We start from the raw sequence: 14,506 nt of genomic DNA on the forward strand, positions 1-14,506 counted from the left end.
TGGAGATGCCTGGTTCCTGACTTTTTAAAAAGATTTATTTATTTATTTTTAGAGAAAGGGGAAGGGAGGGAGAAAGAGAGGGAGAGAAACATCAGTGTGTGGTTGCCTCTCACGCTCCCCTCACTGGAGACCTGGCCTGTAACCCAGGCATGTGACCTGACTGGAAATCGAACTGGTGACCCTTTGGTTTAAGGTCAGCACTCAAACCACTGAGCTACATCAGTCAGGGCTGGTTCCTGACTTTCTAAGTTTGCATCTTCAGCTTCTCTAATTCTGTGAACCAGCCTATCATCTATATACATACATAAGTTTATTTTTCCTAAGGTAGCTAGAGTTTTGGTGATCACAAACCAAGACTTCCAAATAGAACATCCGCTTTTGTTCACAGCTTTGCCGGGCCTTTGATGTGTCAGTGAGCATGGCTGGTCTATCTAGTTGTAACATGCGGCAATGATGCCCATATGCGTATCATAAGGGCTGCCAGGAAGACTGAACAGCATGCGTGGTGTAAAGAGCCAAGGGTGGTGCTTGTGAAGTACAAGTTAATTAGCAAATGTTCATTTTTTTTCTTACTTTCCAGGCCCCACAGTTTTCATGCTTACTCTTCCATTGCCTTTGATCTTCCCACCTCTGTGTCAGAGTTTATCTCATTTATTTTTGGTCAATCATCATAAAAGCCACACAATTTGACACCTGTCTTCAGGAAGACTGAGGTTTTTTAAAAATCAAACAGTAAGGAAGCATTGCCTCACATGGTCATTAATAAAGACATAGAATTCAATGTGGCTTCCAACATATTAGAATGTTAAGATTTAACAAAATTAAATTTCGTATCAGGCCTCCAAGCTTTCCTAGCCCACTGACTCTGGCTTGAAACAATTCTCCGGAACAGAGCTGCAGAGTCCCCGGGTCAGGTGGCAGGTGAGCGGAGCAGCAGCCCGCCTGCCAGTCCGACTCTGCTCGCAAGCAACAGCGACTTCGCACACTATGTTTTATGTTAACTTAGAAGAGATATATCTGAGACTAAATTATTTAGTTATTTGAACATATTTTATAAAATAATCATATGACATTTGCTTATAATAAAAATTACTATGTGTAATTTCATGTATTTACTTGTATCATTTATTCTCATTTTATCTCACTGAAAATTATAAGTACTGTATTAATCCCAAAGGATTAATGCTACTGAAGTAGAAGGAGAATGTAGAGGTGTTAATCCCAGATATAAGAGAGACAAATACATTATTGATACCGCATTTTGGTGAATAATATTGGCATCTGCTTGTTGTACTTGGTTCTGTAAGCCATCAGTAGAGAGATTGCGATTAATGATAAGGGACAGTGTTATGGGCCCAGACTGTTCGCCAAATTGAAGGGCACTCACACGAAAGGAGCTAACAGAACTGGAGCAGGGAGAGAAGACGTTTCCAGGAAGACGGCCCCCAGCGGTCCCCAGGAGCATGGTGGTTGTGAGCTGAGAGTCTCTGGTTGTGACTTCAGGCAATGGTCTAAAACAGCCTGAGTTCACAAATCCAGATCCAAAGACAGACAGGTGCCAGGGGAACCCAGGGAGGACAATGTGAACAAGGCGCTGGACGCAGCCTAAGGCAGGCAGAGTGGCTGGGTGATTTTCTGCTCCGTCTCCGATCAAAGTTTAGGACTGGCTCATGGAGCAGCTTGCAGGCAGCCCCAGCAGCTCCCGGGGTAGCAGCGGAGACCTCGGAGCTGTGCTGTCACTGTGTATTTGCAGGTTGTAAGAACAGTGACAGAAGCAAGAAATCCAGACTGCCTCCACGTAGGATGACTTCAGAGCCACAGAAGTCTTATATTGTGGTAGTTTTGATATCCGCCAGATCTGGGGAAGAGGAACTAGGAGGGAGGAATAGAGCTCTTGGTGGTCAGGAGTGTGAGAAAGAGTGGCAGTGACTTCAGGGAGGGTGAGCCATGGTGATACCGGGGAAGATTTGAGATTGGGTGAACTGGGATGGCCAAGACATAGTCAAAATGCTTGTGCAATAGTGTGAAATGAATGGGAGCTCTATGGTGTGCATGGTTTTCAGCCTCCAAGGCCATTTTGGAACCAGAAAGGAGTTCTATGCCCTATAATTCTACTACAGCGGCAGCCCCGCCACCGGTAGGAGCTCAGCGTGTCTGCGAGACTGACGGCAGCCAGCAGGAGGAAGCCTCCAGCAAGAGATAACCCTGTGGGCTCAGAGGCTTCAGGAGTTTCAAACTGCCTCTGAACTGAGCTGGGCTCACGGACAGAAGGGAATTTGGATGCGCACACTCTATGAAAATGGGTCCCTTTCAGATGCTTTGTGTACTTGTATTCTTTTTATCTTTTAAGCCCTAGAAATGCGACCTAAAAAAATACGCTTGGGGGAAGATCTGCTTACACCTCACCAGGGCACTGGGGCAGGAGAGATGGCATGTTGGGGAATGGAGGAGGAGGAGAAGTAGCAAGATGAATTTTTACTTAGATGTATAATTTCAGGTCAGTTTTTCCTGCACACATGCATTGTTTTTGTTTTTTTTTAATTTGAAAGATAGTCTGTTCTTCTCTGCACAACTACTATCTAATATAGGTAGGACAAAAGTAGGTTTATAGTTGTTTGTACGTGAAACACAGTTAATTCTTGTATTATTATATTATCTGTAACATATTATATTATAGAATCTGTATTGTGTTCTATCTTGAGACTAACCTAAGAAAGGCTAAGCTTTTAAACTGGTGAAAGTCAACACTGTTGCCAAAACTCACAGAATGTGTGATTTGTGATCAAGCAGATTTACGCAGAATTTATAACAGTATGTGTCGGTGCGCTACAGAGTATTTGTATAATATTGTAGAGCTATGCTCATTAATGATAAAAGATAGAATTTAATTGAAGAAAACAGTTTTCAACTTCTTATAGCAGCAAGTAGCAGAACCAGATTATTTTTTATTTTAAAAAGATTGTCATTAATGTTAAAGGAATATTGGAAAGCATGAAGAAATTGTCGTGTAGACTTGATCCAGTCTTAGGTTTTCAACTTTTCTCAGTAAATCCTGCCTAAATAACCTTCTGGCATTTCTAGCCAATTATGGGAGACCTCACGTAAGTGCGTTTGAATGTTTTTGTGACTGTGTGAATCGAATCACTGATGACTCAGGAAAGAGACAGTCCTATCATTAACTTTGATATGATGGCCGTAATTCGATTATCTGATGGTTCTGTTGCTCATTCCATTTTTGAACATGAATATTTAAAATATTAGAAGGGCAAAATAATTTCAAAGAAAAAATTGATCAGTATTTCAAAAGAATATGGTACTTCACAGTTCCTATTAACTTGAGCTGCAGAATATCAAATTGTACTTTTTTAAAAGAGCATACTAAGAAAAGTGAGGGAAAATACTTACCTTTAAATAAAAATATTTAAATTGGGTTTGTGTCAATTTTATCTCCAGTTATGAGATAAAATTCCTATTTGTTGAAAAAAATAAATCATTGGTTGAAAGTGTTTTTCGACATGTTTTCCAAGAAATAGTGTAGAAGATCTAGAATCATTTATAACAGGTCTAGTATTGTTCCCTTAAAGTCAATTCAAATTGATAAAGATAAGCTCCTCTTTAGCTCATTATCAACCCAAAGTACTTTTCTATCATCATCTTTTAACATATTAGGATTGGATTTTATTCTTAGTACATTAAAAAAAATACCAAACAAACTTGTGATTACTTCTATTCCTTTTTGTATATCAGCAGCAGGAAATGGCTAACTCTTGAAGTTCCTTCCTTTAGACTTGACATTAGAGAATCACCAACACTGCTATTCCTGACAGTCATTTCCCAAATTATCAAATACTCAAGAATGGTATCAATCATGTATTGTATTAGGTCCCTCCATTTTATTCTTGTCTTCACTTTAACACATTCCAAGGCATGTACTATTTTGTCAGTTTTAAGGGGAACAAGCCTCAGAGGAAATCGTGCTGGGCTGGGCAGAGGAAGAAAAAGTAACAAAGCCACAAGTGTAATTCCAATCCAAATGCGCTCCTGTTGGCACTCACAGCAGGCCCTGCAAGTGTAGCGACAGTTTCTTGTCCATGAGCATATCACCTAAATTAAACAAAAGAAACATTTTTTTCTGACACATTTACAAAGTTCTAGGAAAATCAATTCACAAAAATAATAACAGATAATACATATATATAGTGAACAGTTACCCTAATTTTGAATAGCAGTATATTGACTGAATACTATAAAACTGAAGACAAAAGGAAATATACAAAATACTGCACTTTAGAAAGTAAATTTGTTTCTTACAGGGTTATGAATTGGCAAATCTGTAGCCATTTAATGTTTAGCAATTTTATAACTGTCTTATAAACTATACTTTGTAGCTAGGATTGAACAAATTAGTGACTATGTTATATGTATAATGAGAGCCAGGCTTTTTACTCTCAGGGAAAGATGTTACAAATAAGAAAAAGGAGAAGGATAGACTGAACATTGTGGTGTCAATTTAGAATTAGAGCTATCAGTTTGGGTTTTCATATATAATATATAGACATAGAAATAAATATTAATGCATGTGTACATGTAGTATGTTGGTTGAGATTGCTTAGAAGCAATTATATCCCAGTAGCAATGAACATACCTAACACCCAGAATGAGCTCTGAATCTAATAAAAGGAACCAAGGCTTCTTAGATCAGTGACTGGTTCCTCGGTTCAAGCACAGAATATAAAATGAGCTCAGAATATCTAGGAGTGCCAGAAATTTTTTAAAAAAATACTCAAGAAAGGATCAGGATAGGTCAAAAGGACAGACAAGTGAAACTGAAGAAGCTTCTAATGGCCAAAGCCAAGGCAATTTCATCAGCAAAATAAAAATGATATGATTAAATATCATTTGTAATCAATATAAGAATATATAATTAATAGAATAATTTAAATTAGTGATTAAAATACATAAATGCACACTAGACGTTTTTCCCTATAAAGGATTCCAAATAAATATAAGTTAAATTAAAAACAACTAAACATCATTATTAAACAAAAAGCAGCAATAATTGTTGTAGGCAAAATGTATGAATGAATAATGAAATTAGTGTGAAGACAAAAAGGATGTTTGCATAGTTTGAACGTATATCCCCTCAAAATATTTCTCTATTTCATAGTGAATAATAGTAGCTTTACAGGGAGAAGAACCAGCAGACATCACCTTAACCAAGTGATCAAGGTCTACAGCAGGGGTGTCAAACTCATTGTCACCAGGGGCTACATCAGCCTCGAGGTTGCCTTCAAAGGCCTGAATGTAATTTCAGCTCCTTAACAGTTAAGGAGTAGTTACATTTATACAGTCCTAAAATTATTTCGGCCCTTCGAAGGCGACCGCGAGGCTGATGGGGCTCCCAGTGGAAATGAGTGTGGCACCCCTGGTTTACAGGAACAGTAATGAGTGACAACAGCATCATGTGCCTGCCCCCGATGTGATATGCTGAGAAGGACACAGTGCACCCCTGCGGTGTTCTGACCAAAACTGCATGAACTCAATGTAATCGTTAGAGAACATCACGTAGAGCAAAACTGAGATACCAACCTTGAAATAACTGCCCAATCTCATCCAAAAGGCCAAAATCATGAAATACAATAAGGACTGAGGAACTATCTCAGATTGGAAGAAGACTGGAGAAACGTAAGAATAACATGCAATGTAGAGTCCTGGATTTAATTCTAAAGTAGAAAAAAAAAGACATTTGAGAAAATTGGCCTCAGTTTAGTTAATAGTATTACAGCAATGGTAACTTCCTGGCTTCAAGAATTACACCGTGGCTATTCACGTGTTCAGCATTACAGAAAGCCAATATGGGGCTACATGAAATTTCTCTGCTATTTTTGTAACTTTCTCTAAATCTAAATTATTCCCAAATTAAAAGTTTTAAAAAAGTGTTTTAGTCCTCTGACTATAAGAAAGGTAATATTCTTATCCTCATTTTTCAGGGCAAAAAACTGAAGAACAGAGAGATTAGTAAACTTTCCAAGATCCCCAAATTAGAAATTAGCAGAGCCAGATCTCAAGTTCGAGATTTTATGTGATCTGAAGCTCAGCTAATTTGTAAATACTTACACTTGCTCTTAATTCTGCTTTGACGTTTGTTACGGTGCTACACCATTATGTAAAACACGACTCTGGAAAAAGAAATGCTATTTTACAACATTTGGTGCTAAGTGATGTAAGAAAACTTTATTCTCCTGTAGTAATTTTTAACCAAATGTCAAACCATGAACTATTAAGTGGCATTTTACAAAGTAACTAAATGAGAATATTTGTATTCAAACATTAAGATGCACCCATAGGGCTTCTGTGCTTCCTTACTTAAAAAAATCATTAATAATAAAATATATAATGAAAGAGAGTTACTAATACAATAATGTTGCTAAAATGAGATGAAAAATTGCAAATAATGTATTTTATTACATTCAAAGAAGGCTTTGGATGGCTGCACTCTGCTTCTGAATTTGTATTAGAGAATTAGTAGTTTGGGCCTCTGATAAAAAAAGGAGGTCATTTTTATCACTGGAAAATAGTTTTTTTAAGGGTAAATTATTTTGAGGAATGCAGGAATCTTTAATACTTCACTCGCATATGATCAACAATCAGAAATGACCTAAGTGGAGAGAAAAAATGTATTATGTGATTGATTTCTTCTGTTTAATATAATTTGTAATTAGAATGTGAATTTGATAATGTGTATCATTTTAGCCTAGAGAAGTATAACTTGTTATTAAATTACAAACTAATGAATGTGAATTATGTGAAAGGACATTATTATAATGAAAGAAAATAAGATGAGATTTAAGTTAAATTAGGAATATATACAGATTACAAATATTTAAACTAGAATGGATATTTTTTTCCTAGATTACATGACATCTAAACCATTAAAGTCAGTTCTGATCTGGAGGCAACTATTTAATAAATACATTAAGTTCTGTGATGCCTACATACCTAAGACTTGAGAAATATTGAAGTAAAAATAACATTAGCAATATATATGAATTATTACATATGTATTATAGGTGTATTATACATAGATATGTATCATATATGTATTTACATACGTGTCTATATATAAAAGATGAAGGGTAGTCTGAAAATATTATTTTGTTATTATTTTGTTTTGTTATAGCTTAATACATAATTTATGGCTACCACTACTTTCTGCTCTTCAAACACCATGGGAAAATGCTTTCTGGATATGGTTAAGGCTTCCTGAGAAGTACTTGTAACAAAAGCTTTTCCATGTAATGGTTTAAAAAAAGGTAAATAGAATTTATGTCTGTCCTGGGCCCAATTAAACTTCCATTCAAACTTGCCCTGACCAGGAAATAAATTGCCTATGGATTCTGAATAAGGGTTTTTACACACTTGGAGGGGAAAAAAAGTACATCTGTGGAAAACTATGATTTATGAAAGTATTGATTTCTTTGTTAAATAATGAATTAGATGTCCTACCACAATATTATTTATCAAACTTTTTTGTCATATAATTAAATTGTCACATAATGGATGGTGCCTATACAGATTCATTAAATATTAAAAACTACATGTGACACTACTCACCTTATCTTTTACTAACAACACATTTCCTCTGTTCTTTTCCATTAAGGTCAATAATGGTGGCCGCCACCCTTACTTACCAGGGCTCGTAGCCAGGGCTCACCAAGGCTGCAGCAGCCATGAGCACAGTCCCTTAGCTGTCGCTGGAAAACCCTGCTATATGTGGGCTGAAGCTGTCAATATATCAAAAGCAAGTAGCATGAAACGCATTCCACTCAATTCAAGCCAATCGGACAAATGAGGATAAAGGACAAAATGCATATAAACAAAGTAACTTGGACATATTAAAATTAGATTTGTATCTGACCAGCCCCAGACATCTCGATTACCCTTGATTATTCCCTGAAAGCTCGGCTACAGATCTGTCTTGTGCTGGGCCCTCAGGGTTTTATGTGTGTCTGGCCCTCCATACATTACAACAACGACTGCCACCCACAAACTGTCACCGGCTGTGTGAATGCATTTCTGCCTTCCCCTGGTCACGAACCCTTATTCCCACTTGTGCTGACCTTCCCTTAGGACTAACTCGAAGTCTTCACCATAATTAATAGTTTTGATAGCCATATAATCCATCTCCAAGCCCTCCAACCTCACAAGTGTAATGGATTCTTATTTCCCTGCACTTTCCATTCAAGAGCTGACATTGCTTTGAAACTAAATTTCTGTATCTTAACCACATTCACAGCTGTATTGGGCAGTTTTGCATGGACTAGAATGTTGGGCAGTTAATGTTAAAAGTTTATATGAATTGTGTGCTTATTATATGTAAGGCATTTTACTAAATGTTTTGCATGTATCACCTTAGTCAATCATTTTGACAACCTAATAAAAAGGGCATTTAGTATTTTCTTATTTCATATTCAAGGAATCTGCAGATTAAAGAGGTTTAATGATATTCCAAGATCACAGTCCCAAGAAATAGCAGCAACTATTCAAAAATCAAGTAAGTCTGACTTCAGAATTTGCCTCTGGGGTCAGGTTCCACTGCTTCTCAGCGAGCAGGTGAAAGTAAAGACTAAAGACTAGAGGCAATTCTCAGTCTGAAATCTTTGTAAGTAGTTTGTAGTTTATTTTTAAATTCAATAGTTTTATAATTATGAAGGGTCCCTACTGCTATTTTAAAATTTTAAATCTTCCTTTTTTATAAAGAATGTGCAGAATTTCAAGTTCATATCCCATAATACTTCCCTTTAGAATCCTAACCTTTTTATTATTGGTGAGTTGGCAATAAATAAGGATATTATCTTCCAAGAAACACAGACCACATGAACTTAAGGTCTTAGGCTCAGCTGAATGTGTAGCCCTCCTTGAAGAGTCCGTCCCTCAACCCACTGCAAAGAGGCCTTTCTTCAAATAACATTTTTAAAAGCCTCCTTGGGGAATTAAACATGAGTGAGATACTCCTTTATATTTAAAATTGTTTCATTCAACATACGGAAAATATAAGAATTCTCAGGAGAGAGAGAAGAAGGGAGGGGGAGAGAGAGAGCAGACTGTTATCTGGAATTTCAGGATGGGCTTCATTGAAGCTCTAGAGAATCAAAGACAGTAGTTGAAGAAGGAGACCAGTTACACACCTTCAATAAATTTGTGGATTAAATGAATGGGTAAAAGAATGAGGAAATTTGACTTTATAGATAAGAAGAGAGCAATTCGTGAAAACAGAAAAAGGCTGAAAATCTCATTCAGTAGTGACTACAATACTGGTTTTCATTCCTTCCTGCATTTATGTGTAAATCGCGTGCTGGGTACCCGGAACTGTGCACGGCGTGGGGAAGAAGAGAAGGGAAAGGGACCCTGTGCGCTGCTGTGTTTACAATGGTTGGATGGGAAGCTTACTCAGTGCTTGGGAAGGAAAAGTAAGTTGGGCCTGGGTCACAAAGGGTCTGAAATACTTGGCTAAGGGCTTTGGATGCTATTCCTGTGAGAAGTAAGATCCTTTGGACTCTTCAAAGAGAATAATGAAATGATTAGTTTAGAGTAGATGTGTATATTCAGTTAAAGAGGAGCTATATAGGACAGGAAGTCCCCATCAATATGGAGGTGCCCTTGTAGTTCTGAGGAAGCCTGAGTTTCTGAGTCATAAAAGAAAATGCTAAGTAGAGAGGATTGCTTACCTACGAAATAGTGACCAGAAGGAGGCCGGTGCTGATGGGGAGAGAAGGTGCTGAAAAATTGGCTGAGGGATTGCTCACAGAAATTTCAGATTTTCTGAGGTTATAGCATGGATGGCCCATTGGTCAGGCTTGTGGTTAAAGCCCAGGCATTGTAGTCAAACAACCAGGGTACAAGTCTCAGCGCCCCCACTTACCTGCCTCAGGACTGCTGACCAATACGCTACTCGTGTGAGCCCCAGTTCTCTCACTTGTAAAATGTGAATAAGAATAATATCATGTACTTCTTGGAGACAGCGCAAGGATTAAAGATGAGTATGCAAGTAAAGCATTGGGCACCATGCCTGGACACAGTAAATGCTGAATAAATACTAGCAGGGTTCCATGATCTACATGTGGACACATCAACATGAGCTCAGCAGCTTTGCTGACTTCCTTGCTACGGCTGAGGGGCCACTCTGAAAGTTATGAACTGACTATAAACGACAGCTGCCTAAGTCAGGATACAATAATAACAGCAAATGGCTGAACAGAGAGACTTTAGTATAAGTGATTGTTAGACAATTGTTGACTGGGTGACTGAAAAGACATGAAAAAACATGAAGTGACTGCTGGTAGCAATTCTGCAATCCGTTACCACCCTGAGACTGGGGGCACAAAGAGAAGGGGCAGGAGTGACTAGAATTTAGATGCTTTGAAAGCTAGAACTCAGGCCTCAGAGGAGAGGGCACTGCTTGCCTTGTTCTTGTGATTCTGAGGTCAGAGTAGGGGTCGCATGTGGCTGGGACTCAGGCCTCTGTGGAAGGTGAACTACCAGGCAGTGACAGCGTCGGGGGGTGGGGGGTATGGTGTAGCCTGCTCTGCGAGTGTAGGGGAAAGATACAACCTTGACTCAGCTGCTGCTATGATGGCAAGGAATTGCTGCTGCTCAGGTGAAGAACCACCCAGAAATTGTAAGGAACAAGGTGCTGTTCCCTCCTCCGGCCTTCCTGTCCCCTACTAGTGCCCCTTACTGGCGGGACCTATCACAGAATGGTGGGCAAAGAGGGGTGGCTAGCACAGTTGCAAATCCTACATCACAAAGCAGAGTGTAGAAAGGGGAGTCGGGAGCTGAAAAAAATAGCTTACAAACTGGAATAAAAGCATAACTTCAAAAGGGGATAACATTTTAAAACATGTCAACATTTTGTCAACTATGTAGGTGGTTTGGGAGGAATTGTAGTATGATTAGGGCTATGGTGGCAGAGCCTTCTATGATTGGGACGTTGGTTGTATTTTTGTTTTATGAGTGGGATAAGCAATGAACACAATTTTGGGAATCAGGAGTGTAGGAGGAGAGGAGAGGAGCCTTGTCTGGGGAGGGGATGAGGCAGATAAACTAGGAGCCAGAATGGCAATTGTCATAGTGTGAGAGATTTGGGGAAAGAAGATACAGATAAAGGTTATATGAGAAGATTGTTTTCTGTGGGTTGTGGTAAAAGTGCAAAGTAAAAAAAAAGTTTTCATAAATAGTTTCAGAATAGGTTTATGAATGTGTTATTTATTTACTTATGGCATTAATACCAAGGAGGAATCTGGATTACAGTAAAGCCAGCCCTAAAAGGCAGTTACATTAAGGTTAAATACAATTATATTAAAAACATATTTGAGTGCAGCCACTATGGAAAATACTATGGTAGTTCCTCATAAAAAAGTTAAGAATAGAATAACCATATGACCTAGCAATCCCTCTCTGGACATCTACCTGAAAAACTCAAAATCATTTATTCACAAAGATACATGCACCCCTATGTTCACTGCAGTATTATTCATGGTGGCCAAGACATGGGGACAACTGAAGTGTCCTTCAGTAGTGGAGTGGATAAGGAAGGTGTGGTACATATATACAATGGACTACTTAGTCATAAGAAAAGATGAAATACTGCTATTTACAACAACATGGATGGGCCTCGAGAATATTATGCTAACAGAAATAAGGCAGTCAGAAAAAACTAACCATGTGATTTCACTCATATGTGGGGTATAAAACTGAAACTCACAGATGCAGATAACAGTGTGGCAGTTACCAGAGGTAGGGGGTGTAGCAGAAGATAAATGGGACCAAATGCATGCTAATGGAAGATGATTTGACTTTGGGTGGTAGGCACAAAATGTAATACATAGATCATGTATCCTAGGCTTGTACACTGGAAAGCAGTGTCACTCCAATAAATTTAATTAAAAAACAAAATAAATAAATAAGAAAGAAAATAAAATAGCTTTACCAGCTTCGAGAAAATAGTCCATAAACTGTATCCCAGATCAGTGAATAATATGAAAAAAAAATCTGAGGTTAACGGATTTTGACAATATTATTGCAATAGCATGATTCGGGGATATTGGTGTTATTCATTGCTTATTTCTGTAAGCCATTGTTGTCTATTAAAATTAAATAAATGGACATTTTTATTAAAATATTAGTATTAAATAAATGATCTATGCATGAAAATTATTTTTGAAAAACACATATAAAATTTGTGAGAGTGAATAGTTCTCAGAGTTAGGAGTCTCATTTTTTTTTTTTAAGTAGGAAAAGTAATGGGACAGATAAAAATTAAAGACAGAGAAGATACGGCTCCTACAATACTACAATAACAAACTGGTTGAAATCCATTAGCAATAATAGCACCAGGAATGCAAACACATTGCGACTTACTGCTTGTCAGATTACATGTTATGTCACTTATGCCCTTTTAATAACTCATAATTTAAAATATTAATATTTCCTTGAACAAATAGAAGTCTTTAGGTGGCTAATTTACATTTTATCTAACAAACATTCATTATCTTTTATATTTTAATTTCCTCATCCTATCCATCCATTCCCACATTCTCATTCCCAGAAAAACATAAACATATTTGGAAGAAAATTGAGATTTATTTTTAAAAGCATGCTAGGGAAACAAAGAGAAAACAGGAGAACAAAAGGCAATGTAAAACATAAACTTAAAAAAAATCCTATTAAAATACATATTAGATACAAAGTTTTCTAACACAGTGACCATCTCTCTGGTCTGCATCTCACCCAGTTAAAGACAGAACATCACACTAACTTAGAAGCCACCTGTGTCACTCTTCCCAACCCAGAGCATCTCCTCTACTCAGAGCTAACTACCATCTCGTTTCTGTTTATCATTCTTCCTCTATAGTTTTACTGTATGCATTTGTAATCCTACAAACTGAGTTTCCTCTTTTGTTTTGACTTTTTCCAATGCTGAATGCTTACCAGGAACTGAATTAATTCTCTCTCTCTCCTGGAAGAAATATGTTTCTATTCCTAGTGAAGTGATTCCAAGCTCTGTTTGCTAATAATTAACAGGGTGAAGTACCTGACAATTTTGCAACATGAAGGTACAAGCAAGTAGCAGTTATTTCCAAGCCATCACATTTTTGCTTCCAAATATTCTGTTTTTTACCACAAACATACAAGCATGGGGCTTAGGGTGGTGGCTTCAAACCGTGTCTATGCAGAATTCTGGAGTAGAAATAGCTACCAAAATTGCAAGCATTTTTCAAGCCCTAAAACTGCTCGGATACAGCCTAAGATCAGCATAGCATGATCAATTGGAGTAATATTGTTTTTGAGCACTTAGATTATTTTGAATTTCAACAAAATACAGAAAATGATTCAACCCTAAGACTGTAATAATGGCTAAAGTATAGTAAAAACATGCACATTAACTTGATCATAAATGTAACTGTTAAAATGCTTTTGTTAAACAAAATTAGTGATTTTTTATATATTTCCACCCTTATAAATTCTAAATCAATTTTATTAGTCAGAAACCTTACATTGCTTCTAAGAGTCAGCAACCCATCTCAAATAGCTTCTATGTTTAAGGAAGAGGAAGGGTTGGACATTCACATAACTGATAGTCTAAAAATATGATGGTTTCCACCATAGATGCAACCTCAAGCACTGAAAACATCAGGAATCTACATTCCATCAACTCTCAGCTCAACTTCTCTGTCATCTACAAAAAGGACTTTTCCACATGGTGGCAGTGATGGTCCCTAGGACCTCTAGGCTTCCTGTTCTAAGATCCAGAGGGTAAAGAACTCTACTATCCCAATAAATCTGAGACAGATCAAGGAAGGTCCTCTTTGGGTGGAATGCCCATCATTGATCTATTGTACTCACTACGAAGTGCTCAGGTTGGCCCAGCCAGGCTCATATGCCCACTTCCTAGGGGACTCTATGTTTCAGAAGAGCAGGGGCTCAGTCTTTTATGTTTTTGCACACTCGCAATTTAGCATAAATAAAAGTTACTTAATATATATTTGTTGAGTGGATTGCTGAATTTCTTTAGGTGACTAGTAAGTCAACATATATTTAAAGAGTGGTCTTCAGGCCTTAGTGATAAGCTATTATTCTTTGAATTTGACAGTATTTACCAAGAAAACATTGAAAACTGCAAGAAAGTGAAAAAGTATTTGCATAAATAAAGGCAAAGCTAGTTGCACTTGAAAAAATGTGCAAGGTAATGTTTTTCTTTAGAACTCTTTATTGATCATCCTTCTGCCCCCCTTTAGCTACTTTGGGACCACCTACCAATGTGCTGGTCCCCACTGTTGCCAGTTCTCAGCTTTCTGCCTCCTTCACTCTGGTGCCTCATTCTCTCAAACTATTATTTGATCTCAACCAGCACCACCCTCTGCCAAGTACTTTCCTCACAGACTTTTCTGGAGGAAACATTTCTACTACCTTTGTTACCAAAAAAAAAAAACCAGGCTTTCCTTCA

The 14,506-nt window shown here is 37.6% G+C and overlaps 1 protein-coding gene across 8 annotated transcripts in view; it reads left to right on the top strand.

Annotated features, from left to right (window-relative positions):
• ROBO2 (roundabout guidance receptor 2) overlaps positions 1–14,506 on the top strand; it is a 1,283,870-nt gene that overhangs the window by 323,973 nt on the left and 945,391 nt on the right. The window lies entirely within an intron of this gene.

This window comes from Desmodus rotundus, chromosome 2 (genome assembly GCF_022682495.2).
Source record: "Desmodus rotundus isolate HL8 chromosome 2, HLdesRot8A.1, whole genome shotgun sequence".
In the NCBI taxonomy this organism is placed as follows: Eukaryota; Metazoa; Chordata; class Mammalia; order Chiroptera; family Phyllostomidae; genus Desmodus; species Desmodus rotundus.